The sequence below is a fragment of the Balaenoptera physalus genome (genome assembly GCF_965194825.1).
Source record: "Balaenoptera physalus genome assembly, chromosome: 1".
NCBI classification, from domain to species: domain Eukaryota; kingdom Metazoa; phylum Chordata; class Mammalia; order Artiodactyla; family Balaenopteridae; genus Balaenoptera; species Balaenoptera physalus.
In genome coordinates this window covers 16,127,868-16,149,372 of record NC_138882.1, presented here as the reverse complement: position 1 = coordinate 16,149,372, position 21,505 = coordinate 16,127,868, and the positions used below count along the sequence as shown (strand labels likewise).

The following is a 21,505-nucleotide window of genomic DNA, read 5'->3' as shown; positions in this document are numbered from 1 at the left end:
TTCCTCCATGTATCTTCTTTGGTGAAGTATTTGTCCAAAATCTTCCCATTTAAAAAATGTGTTCTTTGTTTTCTCACTGGGGACTTTCAATGGCTTTTATGTATTCTTCATATGAGCCTTTTGACAGTTGTTTGTTTTCCAAATATTCTCCCAGTCTGTAGCTTGTCTTCCCATTCTTTCAACAATGCCTTTTACAGATTGGAAGTTTTCAGTTCTTTAGGTTATGACTCCTTTTCACAATCTGTTTGCTTTTGTTCATTTTTCAGAATCCGCAGGTGGTTGCCTTTTGTATTTTGTTCAGGGTTTTTTGTTCGTAATTGCAAGGAAAGATAGGCTGAAGTGGCCTTACTCCATCTTGGTCAGAATCAGAAGACTTGTATGATGCTTTCTAATTTTCAGTATTTCATAAACATTATTTTCAGTCCATTAATAATATTTATGATTGACATCTTCCATGTAAGAAAATAAAAACATCAAAAGCCAATGAGTTAACACCTCACACCTGTCAGAATGGTCATCATCAAAAAGTCTACAAATAAACGCTGGAGATGGTGCGGAGAAAAAGGAACCCTCCTACACAGTTGGTGGGAATGTAAATTGTGCAGTCACTATGGAGAACAGTATTGAGGTTCCTTAAAAAACTAAAAATAGAGCTACCATATGATCCTGCAATCCCACCCATGGACATATACCTGGAGAAAACCGTAATTTGAAAAGATACATGCACCCCAAAGTTCATTGCAGCACTATTTACAATAGCCAAGACATGGAAGCAACCTACATGTCCATTGACAGAGGAATGGATAAAGAAGATGTGGTACATATATACAAAGGAATATTACTCAGCCATTAAAAAGAATGAAATAAGGCCATTTGCAGCAACATGGATGGACCTAGAGATTATCATACTAAGTAAAGTAAGCCAGACAAAGACAAATATAGGATATTGCTTATATAGGGAATCTAAAAATAAAAAAATGATACAAATTAACTTATATACAAAACAGAGATAAATCCACAGATATAGAAAACAAGCCTATGGCTACCAAAGGGGAAAGGGGAGGAGGAATAAATTAGGAGTTTGGGATTAACATATACACACTACTGTATATAAAATAGATAAACAGCAAGGGCTACTGTATAGCACAGGGAACTATATTCAACATTTTGTAATAACCTACAAGGGAAAAGAATCTGAAAAAGAATATATGTATATGTATGTAAATGAATCACTTTGCTGTACACCTGAAACAAACACAACATTGTAAATCAACTATACTTCAATGATAAAAAAAATCAAAAGCCATAAGATTTTTAAAATTCAGAAATAAATAAAAAGCCATATGGGAAATAACTAGTGATCAAAAATACCTGAAACAAGTAAGCCTGAAGATGTTAAGTCCTATTTAATGTGTTTTGAGTACAAGCCCCCAAAATGCAAATTGTTTTACTTATGAACCTTATCTTTTTTTTTTAAATTAATTAATTTACTTATTTATTTATTTTTGGCTGTGTTGGGTCTTCATTTCTGTGCAAGGGCTTTCTCTAGTTGTGGCGAGCAGGGGCCACTCTTCATCACGGTGCACGGGCCTCTCACTATCGTGGCCTCTCTTGTTGCGGAGCACAGGCTCCAGATGCGCAGGCTCAGTAGTTGTGGTGCACGGGCTTAGTTGCTCCGCGGCATGTGGGATCTTCCCAGACCAGGGCCCGAACCAGTGACCCCTGCGTTGGCAGGCAGATTCTCAACCACTGTGCCACCAGGGAAGCCCTGAACCTTATCTTTGTTTTATACACATTCTTTTTAGTATTTTTGGAACTCCTTTGATTAAATTTTCAATTTATATATTTGCTGGAAAATAAGAAAATTGTAAGAACTATATAAATAAGATCTTCAAGAAAACTTGTCTTTTACCCATATTCAGGAGGAACTTTTTTGTCCAGTAGTCTTTGGTGACACAAAAGCAGCTGACTGGAGCAAGGCCACAGTGTACTTGAGAAAAGAGCACGTGTAAAAGTCAGCATTGGGAAATGTGTCTTCCCCTTTCACATGCAGTACTTGAAAAGAACCTCTGTGGCCATGGCCCTAGTAAACAAGTCAAATCCTCTTGCCTAGAACACTTTTACGAATGTAACACCCTTGACATCTGGTACGCACACACCACTTCATGAAAGGTCTTAAGGTGAGCAAAGATGGTGAATTTGTGGCCTCTGTCCCTAAGAAGCTGTACAGAGGAGAAAAGAAGCAATGTGTGCAGGTTGGGTAGAGATTGTTGGAAAATAATTTTTGGATAAAAATGAGATTTAAAAAAAAATCACCTAAGTTATAGAATCAGCATTTTTAAATTTTTATTTTGATTGAAGTATAGTTGATTTATAATGTGTTAATTACTGCTGTACAGCAAAGTGACTCAGTTATACATGTACATATATATATATATATCACATTCTTTTTCATATTCTTTTCCAATATGGTTTATCACAGGATATTGAATATAGTTCCCTGTGCTATACAGTAGGACCTTGTTGTTCATCCATCCTGTATATGCTAGTTTACATCTGCTAACTGCAAACTTCCACTCCATCCCTTCCCCACCCCACCTCCCCCTTGGCAACCACCAGTCTGTTCTCTATGTCTGTGATAGAATCAATATTTTAGAATACTTAGAAAATAAATAAGAAAAAATACAAACCCAACCAACCCCTCCAGTAATTTTGTTATAATATTAATGTAATTCTCTCTAGTCTCACGTACATATTTTAGATCTAACCATAGCACACCCTTTGTGCATATATAATGTTGTCTACTCCTCCTCCCTTTTTTTTTAAGTTAACATTGCATCACAATTTATTTCCACGTAGCTTCATAGTTTGAGGTAGGTCTTGAAGGAAGTATCAATAATAGAGATTCCCTGAAAGAAGGCAAGCGCTGCTACTAAAAACAGGCCTAGCGTGAGAGTCCAGGAATCTACTACACTCTAGATTTTTTTTTTTTTAAATAATGTTGCAAGTCATGTACTTGTCCTTATGTCCTGTAAAGATTTGTTCTTAGCAGTGCAATTTCTCTTAGAGGGACAGGAAAGTGTTTACTTAGTACTTTAGAAAGTAAAACATCACTCTACCCACCTATGTTGATTGGTTTCTTACGGTGTCAAGGGTTTTACATGTCATTTTATGAGCTACCCTGTGAAGAAGGTACAGATGAGACCAATGAGCTACAGAGCAATTGAGGGTATTGAACAGAGGTGAGCAGAACATCACAACTTGTTTGGAGCTCAATGTACTTTTCTTGGTTGAAAATATGGACTTCGCTGGTAGCGCAGTGGTTAAAAATCCTCTTGCCAATGCAGCGGACATGGGTTTGAGCCCTGGTCTGGGAAGATCCCACATGCTGCGGAGCAGCTAAGCCCGTGCGCCACAACTACTGAGCCCATGCACCACAACTACTGAAGCCTGTGCGCCTAAAGCCCATGCTCCACAACAAGAGAAGTCACCGCAATGAGAAGCCCACACACCACAACGAAGAGTAACCCCTGCTCGCCGCAACTAGAGAAAACCCGCCTGCAGCAACGAAGACCCAACGGGGCCAAAAATGAAATATAAATAAATAAATAAATAAATTTATTAAAAAAAAAAAAGAAAAAGAAAATATGCCCAGACAGGAAATAAATGGAAAGTTTGTTCAATACAGGATTAAGACCTGGAACAAAAGCATATGGGACCCGGCAGAATCTACTTGAGAGGTCACAGTGCCCAAGGGGAAACAACTCCAAGCGAGTCATTTAACCTCACTCACCTTAGTTCTCTTGTTGGTATAATGCAGTGCTTATGCAAACTCAATACATGTCAAAAAAATATCTGCAAGGCATTGTCTAAAATTGACCCTCTGGATTTCTTCCTGCATGCCTGGTTATTATTTATTAAGATATATTGGGGACAAGTCTCAAATGGTAGAAAAGATAAAAGGCAGACCTGCGAAGTGACAAAGTGGGGTTAAGCACAATGCAACAGGAACTCTCCTACTAATCCAGGAGGACTTTACCTGTCAATCAAATCTATATTCGTTATTTTTTTTCAAGATTAATAATGGTTTGTTAACTGAGCCAGGTGGCAGACGTTAGAGCAGTGAGATGAGCTCTTGGGGGCATCTATGACCAGCTGATGACTTCCTGACCAATTTCAAAAGATTCTCTGAAGGATCATAAAGTTTAGTTCCATGTGTATTTTGATGATAGTTGCATCTATATTTAAAGCTTTCTGTCACTGGAAGCACTCTTGGTGTTGTCAGACTGTCTATTGGACGGGATGAGCTGCAACTTCTCAAAATTGAATGTCAATAAGACCAAAGCAATTTTGGTTGATTCATAACACCAGCTTAAGCATATTCACTTGCACAGATTACATTTGACAGATAGTTACCTTCAGCTGAACTCTGTGGTTAGAAGCTTGGGCGTACTCTTGACAGTGAGCTTAGAGTTGATGCCTAATGTTTATTTCATAGCCTGTTTTTACCTTCCCTAATACTGCATGTGTAAATCTATATTTAAATATATTCAGAGTTGATGTTCTCGTCTGTCCATTGGTTATCTCTGGACAGAATGCTGTAACGATTCAGGTTCATTATTTGAATAAAAATAACGTGCCTTCATCCAGGTTTAATTTCATTAAGTCAGATGAGTGATGATTAAATGTAAGGAGTCTCCTTGATGAGCAATTGCACCACTATACCAGGAAAATGCCCAAGCGATGGGAGAATTCTTACATCTCTAATAAACTTAAAATCTTCAAAGTTTTGTGTGCTTATGAATACCAGTAACATAGGCACACATTAATTTGTCATATCATTATTCCTTTATCTTCTGTTAGTTATTTAGATCCATGAGTTCTCTTAAAAGCTTAGGTATAGAATGATCCATTTCAAGACCATTTAGCCCTTTAAAGTGAATGTAATGTATAATGTAAATCACATATTCTAAAATACTTGCATTGAACTATAAAATACATATAACCCAATGTATTATAAAAGAAAAGCTCTGTTGCCATTTCTGAATATTGAGATTGGGAAAATAATTAAGACTTGGGGTTTTATGTTCGGGAAGAGGTGCAGTTAAGGTGTGAATGCATTCTTCATTATGGTATTATATGCTCAACTTTTCAGTTATGTTAAATTCATTAAGATTCTGGTTGGGAAATTTAAGGGACATATAGATCTAATAATCTGAGCCTAAGTCTCCTGTTCTATACAAATAACACTGCAAAGCTCCAGAATCCCTTTATTTGACTAGGTGAATGGCAGTCGTGTTTACATCAGCCCCAAGCTAGTTTGGAAATAGTGATTTCAAAGCAAACATGTTTTATCCATGCAGTTCCATTTTCTCTAGAATCTGCGATTTTAAGACATCAAACCATTCAAATTATGCAGTTATACGTTTCACATAGGAGAAAAACTCATGCTGAAAACGGGTGAAATATTTTTTGAAATTATTTTCTCCACATTTGCTGGTATACTTTCTTTTTTAAAAAACTGACAGTCAATTTTTAAATTTTCCTCTTTTACTGACAGCTAGTAAATGTACTGACAGCTGAGAAGCAAGATGTAAATGTAAGTCACTATTATTTTGTCCACCTGATGCCTGAGTGTTGGTGGAAATGTTTGGCTATATTTTAAAATAAAAACGAAATCATTTCCAGTGGTTCTGAAGGGAAGATATATAGAAAAAAAAAAGTTCTCTGTAAATAAAAATGTGTTTGAGGCAAGATTTTAATGTATTTAGAAATACCATACTTTCCTCATTAGGGATGTGACAAGTATTTGTATTGAAGAAAATAGCCCAATTATTTAAGGTGTGCATTTACTTTCTGTTCCATTAGCTGTAAATCTTCTCAGCATATAAATCTCTTTTAGAAATGAATGGAGAGTATATAAATGGAGAAAAGAAAGCAGGTTAAGAAGTTAATGTCAGATTAAGAATTTCTCCTGCTTAAATATGAGTTAAGATTTAAAATTGTTTTATTGTCATTAGAAAAATCCTACGTAGTAAATTTATCCCTGGAAGAAATGCTATGTAAGTGGGTGAATTGGTAGAAGTAAGTTGGGCCAACCCCCACCAACGCTTTTATCATAAAAGGACTGATTCCTTACTTCCTTTAAGAAGTGATTTGTCATTTCTCTATGTTGTAAATAACAGCTGAGTTTCCAAGCACAAGGAGATAAATAAATAGTAGTGTCCATTTATTTATAATTTAGATGGTGTTCATCCTTTTTTTGGGTCCCAATACTATTCTTTTTTTTAAATAAATTTATTTATTTATTTATTTATTTTTGGCTGGGTTGGGTCTTCGTTGCTGCGCGCGGGCTTTCTCTAGTTGTGGCGGGCGGGGGCTACTCTTCATTGGCGGTGCACGGGCTTCTCATTGCGGTGGCTTCTCTTGCTGCGGAGCACAGGCTCTAGGCGCTAGGGCTTCAGTAATTGCAGCGCGCGGGCTCAGTAGTTGTGGCTCGCAGGCTCTAGAGTGCAGGCTCAGTAGCTGTGGTGCACGGGCTTAGCTGCTCCGTGCCACGTGGGATCTTCCCGGGCCAGGGCTCGAACCTGTATCCCCTGCATTGGCAGGCGGATTCTTAACCTCTCTGCCACCAGGGAAGCCTGGCCCATAGTTCCTTTTAATTGTTTTATTCTGCTCCATCGCTGCCTTTTAAATCCTTATCCTTGTCCTACAGTTACATATAGCTTTGTGAAAATTTGTCATAGAAGATTAAAACTGATTTGCCTTTAGATACAGGAGTTCCAATATCCCTTTGATTGTTTGAAGAATATGTAGGGGGAGGCAAGGAAAGAACTGCATGATAAGTTACAAAAGACAGGAATTTCCTCACAGAAAAGCAGCAGGAGTTTCCTTGGCAGGAACCTCAGCCAGTGGTGTCCCCAGCTTAGAAGTTGCCATCGGACTGCAGAGCGTTATGTAGATAAATCGTGGTCTGGCTTGTCCTCTAATGTCATTCTTTGATTCCTCCCTCTGTTAACATGGCATTAGCATTTTGGTCTGACTGAGAACAAGACCCTGTGCAAATGCCTCATGACATTTGTAAAAAGCTGCTTTTATGTGCAAAATGAGCTGTTTTTCTGTTCACTATGCCCATCATAGAAATTCAGCTTCTGTGTCTTAAATCACCTGGAATTCCTTTGCATTTGCAAGTTCCATTTTAAGTTAAAATATTAAAATACAAAGAGTGGAAAAGACTTTTTTCCCCCCGCAAACTACAAAACAACAAAGTTAGTTGGTTACCGGCAGCAACAGCCAAAAGGCAGCATAACCCAAACACACAAAGTTAGTGGATTTCCAGCGAAAGATGAAATCCTTAAGGAGGAGATCCTTAAGGGTCACTTTAAAGTGAGCTCTGAAGAAAGAAGAACATTAAAACAATCTCATTTATGGAAAAAGCATCATTTCTTGCCAGACATTTGTTTTCACTGACTTCTCAAACTGGAATCGTCACCTTGGGACCCCCTTGCCTTCCATGAAAGGTAGATTTTTTTCCCCGAGAAAATAACAGTTATAATTAAACTCACTGAGGTAAATTGATAGAAATTTGTTGATTTTAACTTTAAACAGCCGTGTAACTGGATCTCGGCAGAATGTAGTCAGTCCTGGGCAAGGGTTTTTCCCCCTTTCCGAAAATGCTATTCCAGGGGAAGCTAGCTACAGTGTGACACATGCCTGGTTCTCAGGAGATTCGGACAAAAGAGAAGGTTAGAGGGTCAGGAGAGCCTCATGCTATTCAACGAGATATTTGAGTCGAATTCCCACACCAGAATTTTGCATCATACGGAATTCAGACAGTGTCAGAGTTGGGGGGAGGGGAGAAAGAGGAAGGGCGGGTAAAGATGTCCTTGCAGGTTAACAGTTAAAATAAGGTCCTTTATTTCTGTCTCTGGTGGCACAGGGCATTAAAGACCCTGTGACACATTTTGGAAGTGTTGCTTTAAAATAGATTTTTACGTTTGAGGATCTGTAAAGGGAACTATTGGGTACTTAATGGATTCTGTGTTTGTTTATTGAAGTCACCACATGGCCAATAGCTACCTCATTAATTTGTAGAGTACTTTGGCCCACCTGGAGAGTATGCACTGTATTAAAACCATTTTTATACCCAGATTCTTCTTGTCTAATAATTATAAAATGTTCAGCATCTCAAGAAAACTGTCTGAATGCCAGAATATTGGTCTTAGAATAATCCATGCAGAAAAATTTGGTCTCTATTGAAGACTGTTTTCATCAGGTCAGATACACCAAACTCAATTGTGAAAATGGAAAATGGAAACTAAATTTTTAACGATGGATTCCATAGTTTGTTTTGACTGCCAGAATGTTATTGTCGTTGGAGTTTACTACTCTACGGCTTAGGAAAACCAAGTTTATGCATTCTGAGTAGTGTCTTTAACCGTTTTCCTTGTAAATAGTGTCTTTATCAAGTTGATATTAGTTTTATAAGTGTTTTTCATATTCAGATTATTTTTTTTTGTCTTTTCCAAATTACATCCTATTTACATTCACAGAAGTATGAAGTTTATCCACACTCTGGGTCCTTCATACCTTGGATTGTTTTCTCCTTTATGCAAAGTAATTAAATTACGTTTTTAAAAGGAGTTCCTCCTGCCTTACTTCAAAACCCCTTTACAACCTGTCAGGATTTTCAAGTTGTCCTATGATAAAATTCTCAGAGTCTGAGAAGCTAAATGTCAGGGGTGCGGGTGGTGTATTGGTATTTAAACTCTGCCCACAAAGCTAAAGCATGAACAAAATCAGGAGTTGTTATTCTTTTTGATGCCTGCTATTCTGTTTGTGACTGCTGTGTGTTTTCATTTATTTTTCAAATTAAACACTACGTAAAAGACACTGTGTAGAGATTTTGGAAGTGACAAAAATCAGCTAAAAACAGTCTTGGTAAAAGGAAATTAGTAGAAGAGATAAGACGTAAACACTGGTGACTGTAACACTGATAGAGTGATGAATACGAGTGGTTATAGTTGTTGAAGTTGCAGTATCTTCTGAAGCTTCATGGATCCTAATGAATTTAACTAGGGCCTTGAGGATCAAAAAGTTCTCAAGAGGCAGAAATAGGGGGAGAATTCTGGGTTTTGTACAGGGACGTGGCAAGGCACAAAGGTTGGAGTATTCATGTAATGCTTAGAGTGACTGGTCAAGTTTGCCTTGAGTAGATTTTGTGTAAGAACATAGTAAGATGAAAGCCTGAAGGATGTTGAATATCAGATGATGGAAACTTGAGAGAAGTTGGGAATACCGTTCAATAATCAAACGGAAACAGATGGCAGTTTTGAACAAAGAAGGAATCGGGTTAAAACAGTCCTTTATTTTATGTATTGACGTGTAGTTGATTTACAGTGTTGTGTTAATTTCTGCTGTAAAGCAAAGTGATTCAGTTATACATATATATACACATTCTTTTTTTATATTCTTTCCATTATGGTTTATCATAGGATATATTTTTTTAATTTTTTATTTATTTATTTTTGGATGTGTTGGGTCTTCGTTTCTGTGCGAGGGCCCTCTCCAGTTGCGGCAAGCGGGGGCCACTCTTCATCGCGGTGCGCGGGCCTCTCACTATCGCGGCCCCTCTTGTTGCGGAGCACAGGCTCCAGACACGCAGGCTCAGTAGTTGTGGCTCACGGGCCCAGTTGCTCCGTGGCATGTGGGATCCTCCCAGACCAGGGCTCGAACCCGCGTTTTCTGCATTGGCAGGCAGACTCTCAACCACTGCGCCACCAGGGAAGCCCTATCATAGGATATTGAATACAGATCTCTGTGCTATAGAGTAGGACCTTGTTGTTTATCCGTTCTATATATACCAGTCTGCATCTGCTAACCCCAAACTCCCGCTCCATCCCTCCCCCACCCTGCCAGCACAGAGCCATCTTCGCCCCAGAATTCCAGTGGAATGTGGAGCAGTTAATCTTGCAGGGTCCAAGATCCCTGTCATCTTCTGTTACAATTCATGTCCTTCAATTATGTGTCCTCTCCTATGTTCTCATGCCGTCATTTCTCTGTCCTTCCTTTCTTTACTTTAATCTTCAACATTTGGGCAACATTTTCATTGTACACGCTACTTTACCTACACTTTCAGCTTCTTGGTCAACAGTTCTTCAAAACCCTGGCCTTACAAACACTGATTCTCTCCCTGGAGGCACCCCTCTCCTGTGCTTTTTAAGTGGAGGGCACTCATTCCCCCACTTTTCATCCATCTCAGTGCTGGGGGCAGGTGGAGATCTAAAGATTGACATTATTATTTTTTTTCAACCTTGCATTGAAAAGAAAGAGTACTTTTAAGCTCATGTTAACTAAGCATATAACTTTCTTCAACACCTGCCGCATATTTTTGCCACAGCTGGAATCTGGGGCAACCTCCCCATGAGCACAATAAAATCTCACCCCAACTCTTAGGTTTCTCAACATCAGCGTCATCTTTTGGTCAATGACCATGTAACCTCATTTTCTCCCCTTTATACCATCCCACTCACTTAGTCACACTAACAGCCCTCTTTCTGATGTCATTTCTATTGTGAATCATAACTTTTGGCTACAGACCTGAGCTAAGCCTCTGGACCCTTGTATTTGTCTTTGAATCTATTGAGTCTCTTCTGGATTCACTTCCTCCACTTCTAGCAGAGGCCACGAAGAACATAGTTTCACTAGTCTCTTAACCATTTCTTTTATTTCATGTCCCCTTGTCCTTCTCTTTCCTCCAAACACCCAATTCTCAAATTATTCATCAGACTGCCTTGTTACTGCCTATGTATAGACTGCTGGCTAATACTGGGAAAAAAAAAAAAAAAGAAAAATCAAACAGGTGTGTGGACTGATTTAATGATTTCCAGCCGGAGGTGCTTTCTCAGTGCAGCCTAAGGGTCAATTATAGAGGTGCAGGTTTTGATTCAAAGGGTGTACATAATTTTACTTTTGGTACATATTGACAAATTGCCTTCAGAAAGTGTTTGATTAATGCAGACTCCTATGAAAAGTAAATCAGAGTGCCTGTCCTTTAAATTCTTGCCAATACAGGGAATTATCTATTTCACTTTCCCCAGTCTGATGGGCAAAATAATATTCGTGCATTCTTGTTTCATTTTGCATTTCTTACCCTAACTTGTGCACGTCTTACCTTCAGTAGGGCTTATTGACTAGCCGAATATATATTTTTTTCTTCTGAGTAATACCTGTACATTGCTTTCTTGTTTTATTTTTTTAAATTAAGGGGTTTGCTTTTTTATTGATTACTAAGAGATCTTAATGTATTAGTAATTGTTTCCCTCTGGTAATTTGGGAGGAATTAAATTTGGTTTCATTTATGCTAGTGATTATTTTATTTATTTTATTATTTTTTTTACATAAAAATCCATATGTAAAAATAATTTAAGCCTGTATTTCTCAAGTCATGATTTCCAGACATCAAACTATATATCAACTCCCATAGGAAAGTAAGGCAGCTATCATACCTTTGCTTTCACGATTCTTTTTTTCTCTTCCCACAGTCTAGTTTTTGTTAGTATAAATAAGGATTCTTGTCCCAATATATTATAGCAAAATCATTATATTGAAATGTTGTTACTTTTATTTCAAGCATTATCATAACATTTCACAACTGTTATTTAAAAATAATATGTTTAAATGGATTCAATACTCATTGACCGTCCTTTTGTAACTTACTTATCTAATTTCTTAATTTGAATTGAGCCTTCTCTTTGGTGAAAGTATTTGTTTTCCAAAGGAAACATGGCTGGTGATGTACCTTCTGAATCCTTGTAGAGTTGGGCATATCTTTTTAAGGCCTGTATTCATGAACAATGACTTGGATGAGGATGAACTTCTCTTTATCTTCTCTTTCATTTCTGAGCCTTTAATACAATGTGTCGTGTTTCTGAAGAGAAATCTGAGACAACCTTGAGAATTATTTTTCACTGCGTGCGTCCTGCGTGTGTTGGGGGCGGGGATTTTTTATAGGTTTCCTTCTTTATCCTTAAAGTCCCAGGACAAGTAGCATATACCATGGTGTTAATGAATCTTTATTTGTTTTTCTGGGAATGCAGTAAGCTTTTCTTAGCTGAATGTTCAGAACACCTTTCTAATCACTGAATGCTGGTTTCTGGTATGTCTTTGTGTTTATATCCTAATTATTTGTTTCTTCAAATAATTAGTTTTTTTCAAAACTAATGTTTTTAGTTTCTTCCTTTTATATCCAAGTTAAATAAGAAGGTGTATATACTCTAATGTCCATTCGTTCATCAGCGTATTCCGATCACCTCAAGCCTCTTTTATAAGACCTCTTCTTCTTCCATTCAGGCTCTTTATTTTGGTATTTTCATGGCCACTTGCTTAACTGTATTCACTTTTCATCTCACACACTCTCCCTTGGAGTCCTCATTCACAACCATGATTCGCTCTAGCACTATTCCTATACTCGTGATTATGAAATCTCTGATTCCTAGATTTATATCGTCACAGTGCTGTCAGTGATCTTTCGAAATTCAAGTGTTCTTCTTCTAAGTTTTAAGATGCCTGAGTGTGGAGCAAAGATGCTCAATGACTTTTAGCTCTCACAGCTGCACAGCCTCATGTCCTGTAAATCCTCCCTGCGTACCTTTCATTCCAGTGATGCTGAACTCTCAGGTCTTGCCGTGCATCAGTCTTTCTTGCATTTGTATAACCGCACACGTTCCTGACTTTGCCAGGACTCCTCTCCACCACTACTATTTTTTCAGCTTAACCCTACTTCTCCTGTAACTCATTTGGCATCAGATTCTTCAGGAAACATTTTCTCATCTCAAACCCTGAATAAGATGTGCTTAATCCTTCTGTGAAATCATCACAATTAACTCAATGCTCTACATTTGTATCCCCAACTAGACCAAGGAACTTTAGGTCAAAGATTGTACCATATTTACTGATGTTCCCTTCAGGGCCTGGCATCATGTCTGACTGTGGTCAATTCTCAATAAATATTTTTATGAATGAATGAACGGAGTGAGTGAACGAATGATGGCATCATCCAATGTAGTAATAAAGAGATTTGGAAAATAGGACAGTCAGTTTGGAAGCTCCTATGATAACACAGATGAGAGGTACTGATGGATTGAATATGCAGCAGGAGAAAACTAAAGGCAAAAGCAGGTTTATGAGGCAAATAAATAGGAAACTGAACATTTCATTAGTAATTGGGAAGTTTAGAGGAGCAGTAAAGATGACCCTAAAGTTTTGAACAAAGTTCTTCACAACTTGGTTTGCAAGTAGGAGTTAGAAAGAGGAGCCTTCCCGAGCATTTGGGTTGTGTATTGCAACTCATTTTCTACTCCCCACCCCGTACTCTCCACCCCTTAACCGTACTGTTTTCAGTTACTTCTGTCTCCAAAACAACCTCCAGAGTGAAAACTGTTTTCTTTCTGAAATACAAATGTGATTACATGCCTCCTTTGTTTAAATAAACTCTATGCTCACCCTTACGTACACTTTAGAGAATGAATTCTCCTCTTAGCAACTCTTTCAAGACCCTTTACAATGTGCTAGACTGTCCATCGTAGCCTCATTGTCCCTCTTAAGTATCTTGAGCTTTAACTGCAATGTTTTCTGAGTCTCTGAAAGCTATGCTTAATGATCTTCATTCAAGTTCTTCCTGCTTGCCTTCATTCATGGTTCCTTCTGCCTTGTACCTTTCTTCCTTTCCCTCTTAATCCCTAGTTCTTTTGTACACATATTTTAATGACCAGCACAAATGCAAATTCCTTTGTAAAAAGCACGCTAAATCCCTTTCCCCTTTTCTCCTCTGTGCTCCTATAGCATTTTTTTCCTATTGGTCATACAACATTTTTTATATAGGTAGATTTCATTAGACATTTATAGGTAGATTTTGCATTAAGTAGATTTTGAATGTATTGAAGGCAAATACTTTCTTCATTTATGTGTGTCAAGAACATAGCAAAATGCCTGTTGCATGGTGGATGTTTAATGTAAATAAATATGTAAACAAATGGAATTGAGTGAGTTTGGTAAAGAATGATGATATTGAGAAAAAAGTGATATGTGATAGACTGAAAAGCTCAATATATATATTTTTTTCAATATATTTTTAAAATGATGAGTGAACACTTACAACTTTGCTAAATTCTACATAAATCCTGTCTTTCTTTATCCTGAACAAAATTCTCTCTCCCATGATTGTTGATCACTTTGTAGTCTCTCCCATTGATGGTGATTGTATAGCTCACCGCTCTCTTTGCTCCAATAAGTTAAAAAAAATCATACTATGACTTAAACTAGTGATTCTCTTTTTTTCCCCTCACGTTTTGTCTCACGCTGAATTCTACAGTATCCTTTGCTCTTCACAGATGTACTCACACTCAGCCTTTTCTGAATTCTGTTACAGCCCAGAAGATAACTGGAATTTCCTTTAAAATAATACACATTTTCTTCACTTTTCATATCAAGGAAAATAAATACACAAACATTGGCTTTCTCTCGCATTCCCTAGAACTCTTTTATCTTTTGCATTTGGCATTTTTGATCTTTTTGATTTTTCATGGTTCTGTCTCTGTATTCTGTCTGGTATCAGAAACAGCGTTGCTCCCTAGTAAATATGAGGTAGTGAGAATGACAATCATAAACATTTTCAGCTACTTGGAAAGAGATGTTATTTAAACTGTGTGTTCTGAGTGACCTTCCCTTTAAATAGAATGAATTTCCTACTCCATTCCTGCCCAATATCTAACCTCTTGCATTTTCTTCTAAGTTGTTTCTTAGTGACTTTCGTAATACCTATCAATTTAGTGTCTTCTGCAGATTTCATGAACAGACTACTTCCTCTTGCAGATCATCAATGACAACCTGAAGTAAAATTGGAATTCCCCTCTTAATTCCATAAATATGTAGTTTTAAATGACAGGGCTTGAATTCAAATTCATATAAAATGTTATTTCAAGTAAGATTGAACTTTTATACCTATGTAGCTCCTCAGTGCCATTATATTTCAGTTTTATTCATTTTGTGTTTTGCTCCTTTGCAGTAGCCTGTGCTAAGCTTGTCCATTAAAATAGATAGTCCTTCTAAACTCTGGTTGGAGCGCAAGTGGTGTAGCCCCTTGGGGAGGTAAATGTAATTTGTTTGATTGGATACTCAAGCTTTTCAATTGTTTTATTTCCTTAGAGAAACAGAACCTTTCTAGCTTTCAGGTCAATTGGTGTAATGGTTGGATCCAGATGGAGTGACACTTTCTCCCCCTTGTAAGTCTCTAGTTCCTCAGAGAAATCCTTGAGCAATCTGTTGACAACTTGCTGTCATCTAGCTGGTCTAATGGTATAAATGACTTAGACACTGATTCCGAGGAGCGTGAAAGCCTAATGGTAAAGTGAAATTTTGAGAAGTGTAATGCACTCTCAAGTGCATTAAGGATAAGGTACTTAGGCAGTTCCCCACGTTTATTTTCTTCCAGCGAGTTTTTTTTTAGGTCTTTGCTGTTTTTTTGCTAGGGAAAGAAATTTACCATTTTAACCTGCTCAGACACTGTAGCAGCTGATCACCAATGCTACTATTGGGAGGTAGAGAAAAGAACACAATGATTAGGACACGTGTTGTAGGAATCTAGGAAAGTAGAAAGCAGATGAGATCAGGTTGGCAGAAGAAACCACAGCCCAAAATACACACGGGAGAGAAAAGTCGTGGCGGATGAGAGAACTGAGTCGTGGGTGTCGTAAGCCTGGAGCTGACAGACTCCGTGGGCAGGAGGATGCGTGGGGACGACTGCCGGGGACAGGACTTGGCAGACAGCACCGGAGTGACCGTCTGGATTGGCTTCTCCCACTTTTCCCCATCAAATGGCATCAGGCAGTGGAGACGGTTGACCTCAGTTTGGAGTGTAGAGTGTGGGCTCTAGGCCAGAAGAAGGCAGGCTTATGCAACTCTGCATCAGGCAGTGGAGATGGTTGACCTCAGTTTGGAGTGTAGAGAGTGGGCTCTAGGCCAGAATAAGGCAGGCTGATGCAACCCGGGTGAAAGGGGATCCTTGCACCGAGAAAATGAGTTGTGCTGCTTACCTGCTCTTGCCCTGTAGTTTTCGGATCTGATCTAGAGTGATCAGAAACATGTCCACAGGGAGATCCAGCCTCCCCCTAAGAGGAGTTTCAGAGATGGAAACAGAAAGAATGGATGGGGGAAAATCGCAGAGAGTAGAAACAGTTATGTTAAAGTTGCGGAAAGAAATGCTTTTGAATTAGAAGGGTTTTGTGCTAGTGCTGGGACTAATGCAATGACCTGATTAGAGCTGGTGTTATTTTGTGAGTGCACGTGTGTGCACGTGCGCGTGTGTATGCATGGATGAGGGATGGATGCAGAAAGGAAAAAAAAACTAAATCATAAATATATTGAGAGAAAAGTTATACTTAATTAAAATATGATAACATGATAGAAAGTTATTAAGTGATTATTTAGGTTGGCTTGTGCATTAAAGGACTCTCTGAGGTGGCAATATATAAGTGAGATCTGAGTGGCAATAAGGACTTAGCTAACCCTACATCCCTTCATCCTGACGACCTGTATTAGAAAAAAGTCTCAGAAGTCCTAAAATCTCAACCTAAATTGAGTATTTAAATATTATAATTCAAAGGTGAATTTGTGGAAGGTAGAGGTAAACTACTATCTAATTATACTTAATGGAAAGTTACAGTAATTTACAAACGTCCATTGTATACAAGTATTAGGAGATAAGAAAACACTAGTGAAGTATCCTGAACAGTAAGTATGGTGTGGGAGACAATGGATATTATGCTGATTTTTATATTATCTATTGTAAACTTAGCAATTCTCCCTCTAACCTTTCAATTGTTTTACCCTTTAATAGCCACCTTCATTCCTGATTTGCTCTTTCTAAAAATATATTGGAAGCAGTTGTAAACTCATTGTTATTCTCTTTAACAAGTTAAATCAACACACAAATATTTCTCCCACCTGTTATATTTATCCTGGGTCTCACGATTCTAGGACCTGTCAGCCTTTAGAGAAGGTTAATCCAGGCTTTGCAGAAAGAGATGAACTATTCCAAATACACCACCAAATTTAGAGGTTTTTTTTTTTTTTTTGACAGTTGCTGCTTACCTGGGGGAAAATGGTTTGGAAAGAAATATGTAAGAATTGGACTGTATAAATGTGAATTATAAAAAGACAAAATGAATATTTTTTTCAAGAGCACCACTTGAATCTAGTAATCCAATTGCTAATATGAAGTTCTTCAGATGATAATAAAAGCGTTCATTTATTTTGCCCAAATTGATGACACAATCTTAGTGTTTTTTCGTTGTGAAAGGGTAAAAGAAAGGAAACTTTGCTGAATGTTCTACATTTGACCCATAAATAGCTACTTTTGTTTTTAGGGCTGATATAATCCTTACCTTAAAAGAATGCCAATTTGCTGCCGTCATTTTTCTGTCTAAACCAAATTAAATGTATGTGCTTCTCCATTACTGATTGAAGAAAAAACTGCTTAGACCATTACTGTCTCACCAGCTTTAGGGCAGAGAGCAGCCCCTTTAAAGAAGGGTCACCGTGAAGACCTTATTCTCAATTCTAGAGTGTCTTCAAAGATAAAGCAATTCACATCAGATTTCATGGTATAGTTCTCTAAAGGAGGTTAAAGAGAGTCACATTTTTCCTTTGGCCTAAAATGGCTCTTCTTCATTTAGTTTATGAGACACATTTTCAATAAATTTTGCTCAGTACTCCTTAAGCTGGAAAATAAAACAAAAACAACAAAAATTAAAAGGACACACAATGGCAGGACGATAGGTACTTGTAGAAAAGCATGCATTTCTTTTAAGAATGTAAAATTAATAATCCATTAATTATTTAATGGACTATTCCACCTTTGTTGATGATTTTAGTAGGAGTAACTCCTGCAGAGTGGAAGCAGGCATTTTACCTCTGTTTTATTTAAATGGCAGGACTCCATTTCAACTTACAAATTACTTCTCAGGATCTTTAAGATATCAGTTGAATACTGGCATGGAGTTGAGTTTTTGGATTGTACACAGAAATGATTTCCTATATATTCATCTACATCTTGAGGGCTTGATTGATGACCCTCAGACTTTGGGTCAGGAGTGAGTTCACATCTTTGTCTTACTCCCTGAAAGTATAAAGTACAGGAATCCAGCGTCCAACATTTTCAGGCGTGATTTGACCTAGTTATATGCAACTTTATAATTTAAAGAGGTTTAAAAATCTGGAAAAGATTTGAGGGAAAAGTGAGAAAGATGACTTTAAATTCAACACATTGAAAAGAAAATAATTTAAAAAAAGGATTGATCAGTATACATGGAAGGCTTGGGACAACTTATAAGCCTCTTTCCATTTTCTTATTTCTTGTGTTTTCTGTATTCCTTCCCGCAACTCACTTATTCCCTATCTTCTACCACTTCTGCCTTTTGCTAATTTCTATTAATCTTTCAAGTTAGTTTAATTAATCCTTCAATCCTTAGTTTAGATGAAGCTTCATTCATTCAATGAAGATTTAATCAGTTCCTAATATTTGCTAGTGACCGTTCTGGGGGATGAGGGAACAATAGTGAACAAAATAGTAAAGGAAACAAAGCCAAACCTCTTCTTATGGAGTTCAGATTTTAGGCAAGAAAAAGAGACTAAATAAAATAGAAAAATAAATAAAATATGCAATATGTTTGATGTGGGTAAAGAGAATAGTCTGATAGGGAAGGGGGTTAGCAGGGATCGGGCTACAATTTTAGATAGGGTATTAGGAGGGGTTTTGCTAAAGTGACAGTTAAGGAAACATCTGAAGGAGATGAGGGAATAAGCCAGCAGGTGTCTGTAGAAGCAACGTCAAGGAGAAGGAATAGAAAATGCAAAGGCTTTGAGGAAAATAGGTGCCTGGAATGTTTGTGGAGGACAGTGTAGCTAGATCAGAGAGCACAGGGGCATGCTAATAAAAGATAAGCCAGAGGTAGCAAGGAGACAGATTGGGTAGATATCTGTAGAACTTTTACTCAGTGTAAAAACCCATTGGTTTACATGCAGTAAATCAGTGATGTTAGACCACACCTTCACACCATACACAAAAATAAACACAAAATGGCTTAAAGACTTACATATAAGACACAACACCATAAAACTCCTAGAAGAGAACATAGGCAAAACATTCTCTGACGTAAATCGTACCAATATGTTTTCTTAGGTCAGTCTCCCAAGGCAATAGAAATAAAAGCAAAAATAAACATATGGGACCTAATCAAACTTACATTCTTTTGTACAGCAAAGGAAACCATAAAGAAAATGAAAATACAACTTACAGACTGGGAGAAAATAATTGCAAATAATGCAACTGACAAGGGCTTAATTTCCAAAATATATAAACAGCTCACACAACTCAATAACAAAAAAAAACAGCCCAGTTGAAAAACGGACAGAAGACCTAAATAGACATTTCTCTAAAGAAGACATACAGATGGTCAAGAGGCACATGAAAAGGTGCTCAACATTGCTAATTATTAGAGAAATGCAAATCAAAACTACAATGTGGTACTACTTCACACTGGTCAGAATGGCCACCATCAAAGTTTACAAATAATAAATGCTGGAGAGGGTGTGGAGAAAAGGGAACTGTCCTACACTGTTGGTGGGAATGTAAATTGGTGCAGCCACTATGGAAAGCAGTATGGAAGTTACTTAAACTAAAAACAGAGTTGCCATATGATCCAGTGATCCCACTTTTGGGCACATATCCCGAGAAAACTCTAATTTTGAAAAGACACATGCACCCCAGTGTTCATAGCAGCACTATTTACAATAGCCAAGACATGGAAGCAACCTAAATGTCCATTGACAGATGAATGGATAAAGACGATGTGGCATATATACACAATGGAATACTACTCAGCCATAAAAAAGAATGAAATAATGCCATTTGCAGCAACATGGATGGACCTGGAGATTACCATACTAGGTGAAGGAAGTCAGAAAGAGAAAGACAAATACCATATGATATCACTTATACATGTAATCTGAAGTATGATACAAATGAACTTATTTACAAAACAGAAACAGACTCATAGACAAAGAAAACAAATTTATGTTTACCAAAGGGGAAAGGGGGTGAGAGAGGGATAAATTTGGAGTTTGGGATTAGTGGATAGAAACTACTATATATAAAATAAAGAGCAAGGTCCTAATGTGTAGCACAGGGAACCATATTCAATATCCTGTAATAAACCATAATGGGAAAAATATGAAAAAGAATATATATATATATTATATATATGTCTAACTGAATCACTTTGCTGTACACCAGAAACTAACACAACATTGTAAATCAACCATACTTCAATTGAAAAAAAAAAAAAAAAAAAAACCATTTACAGTCTTTTGCAAAAGAGTGACATAATCTGCTTTTGTTTTGTCAAGAATCCTTGGGCTTCTGTCTTGAGAATATACTGAAGGGGAACACAGATTGAATCTGGGAGGCCAGTTAGGAGGCCATTGCAAAAATCTAGGGAAGAGGGGGCATGGGCTAGTGTTGTAGCAAGAGAGGTGGTGAGCAGTGAGTGGATTCTGGTTATATTTTGAAAGGAGGGCCTCTGGATTTGCTGATGGAATGGGTGAGAGGCGCGAAGGAAAGAGAGAGGTGGGGGAGGACTCTAAGGATTTTGGGCTGAGCAACTGGAGGAAGGGAATTGCAATGTTCCAAGGTGGGGAAGGCTGTGGAAGAATCAGGTTTGGGGCATAAATGTTCTTGAATGATCTAATACTCTTCCAAGAAGAGTTGTTGAATAGAAAGATGAGTATAGGGTCTAGATTAGAAGAAGTCTGAGTTAGAGATAATCATTTGGGAGTCATCAACCTAACGATGGTATTTAAAGAATTGAGGCAAGGTGATGTTATCAAGGGAGTACTTACTTATAAGCAGAAAGGAGAAGAGATCGAAAAACTGAATCCTGGGGCACTTCAACATTTACAGGTCCAAGAGGATCCATTGAAAGAGACTGAGAGAAGCAGCCTGAGGAGTAAGGGGAATATTATGAGAGTCTGATGTACAGGCAGTCAAATGACAGAGGTATTTCAAGGAGGGGGGAATGATCAACTCTGTCAATGCCACTGATGGTTCAAGTAAGTTGGAAACTAGGAATTTACTGTTTGCTTTTAGCTTCATGGAACTCACTGGTGACCGTGATAGGGGAGTTGTGGTGATGCAGCTGGCATCAAAATGTTGACGTGTTCGAGCTTGAGTGGCTGGAGGAATGCTTTCATGGAGGGAGTAGCCTGGCACAGGTGTTAGGACTTAAGTGTGATGAAGAGGTCTCTTTGGGATTGTGTATCTGGCCATGGTAACTGGATTTTGGTTATATATAAGAGAATCAAATAAGTATGTTTATTGAAGATAATGGGAGCTAGGTTTCTCCCTTTCAGAGAAGGGAGTTACAAGTATGAAAGAGAAATTAGAATGAAC

At 37.8% G+C, this 21,505-nt stretch overlaps 1 protein-coding gene and 1 long non-coding RNA gene across 3 annotated transcripts in view; one reads left to right on the top strand and one right to left on the bottom strand.

The window, feature by feature from the left end:
• The window catches only part of USH2A (usherin), a 794,931-nt gene that overhangs the window by 31,460 nt on the left and 741,966 nt on the right, over positions 1-21,505 (top strand). The gene's annotated exons all lie outside the window — the stretch shown is intronic.
• Positions 1-21,505, bottom strand: part of LOC309644699 — an 887,681-nt gene that overhangs the window by 822,196 nt on the left and 43,980 nt on the right. The window lies entirely within an intron of this gene.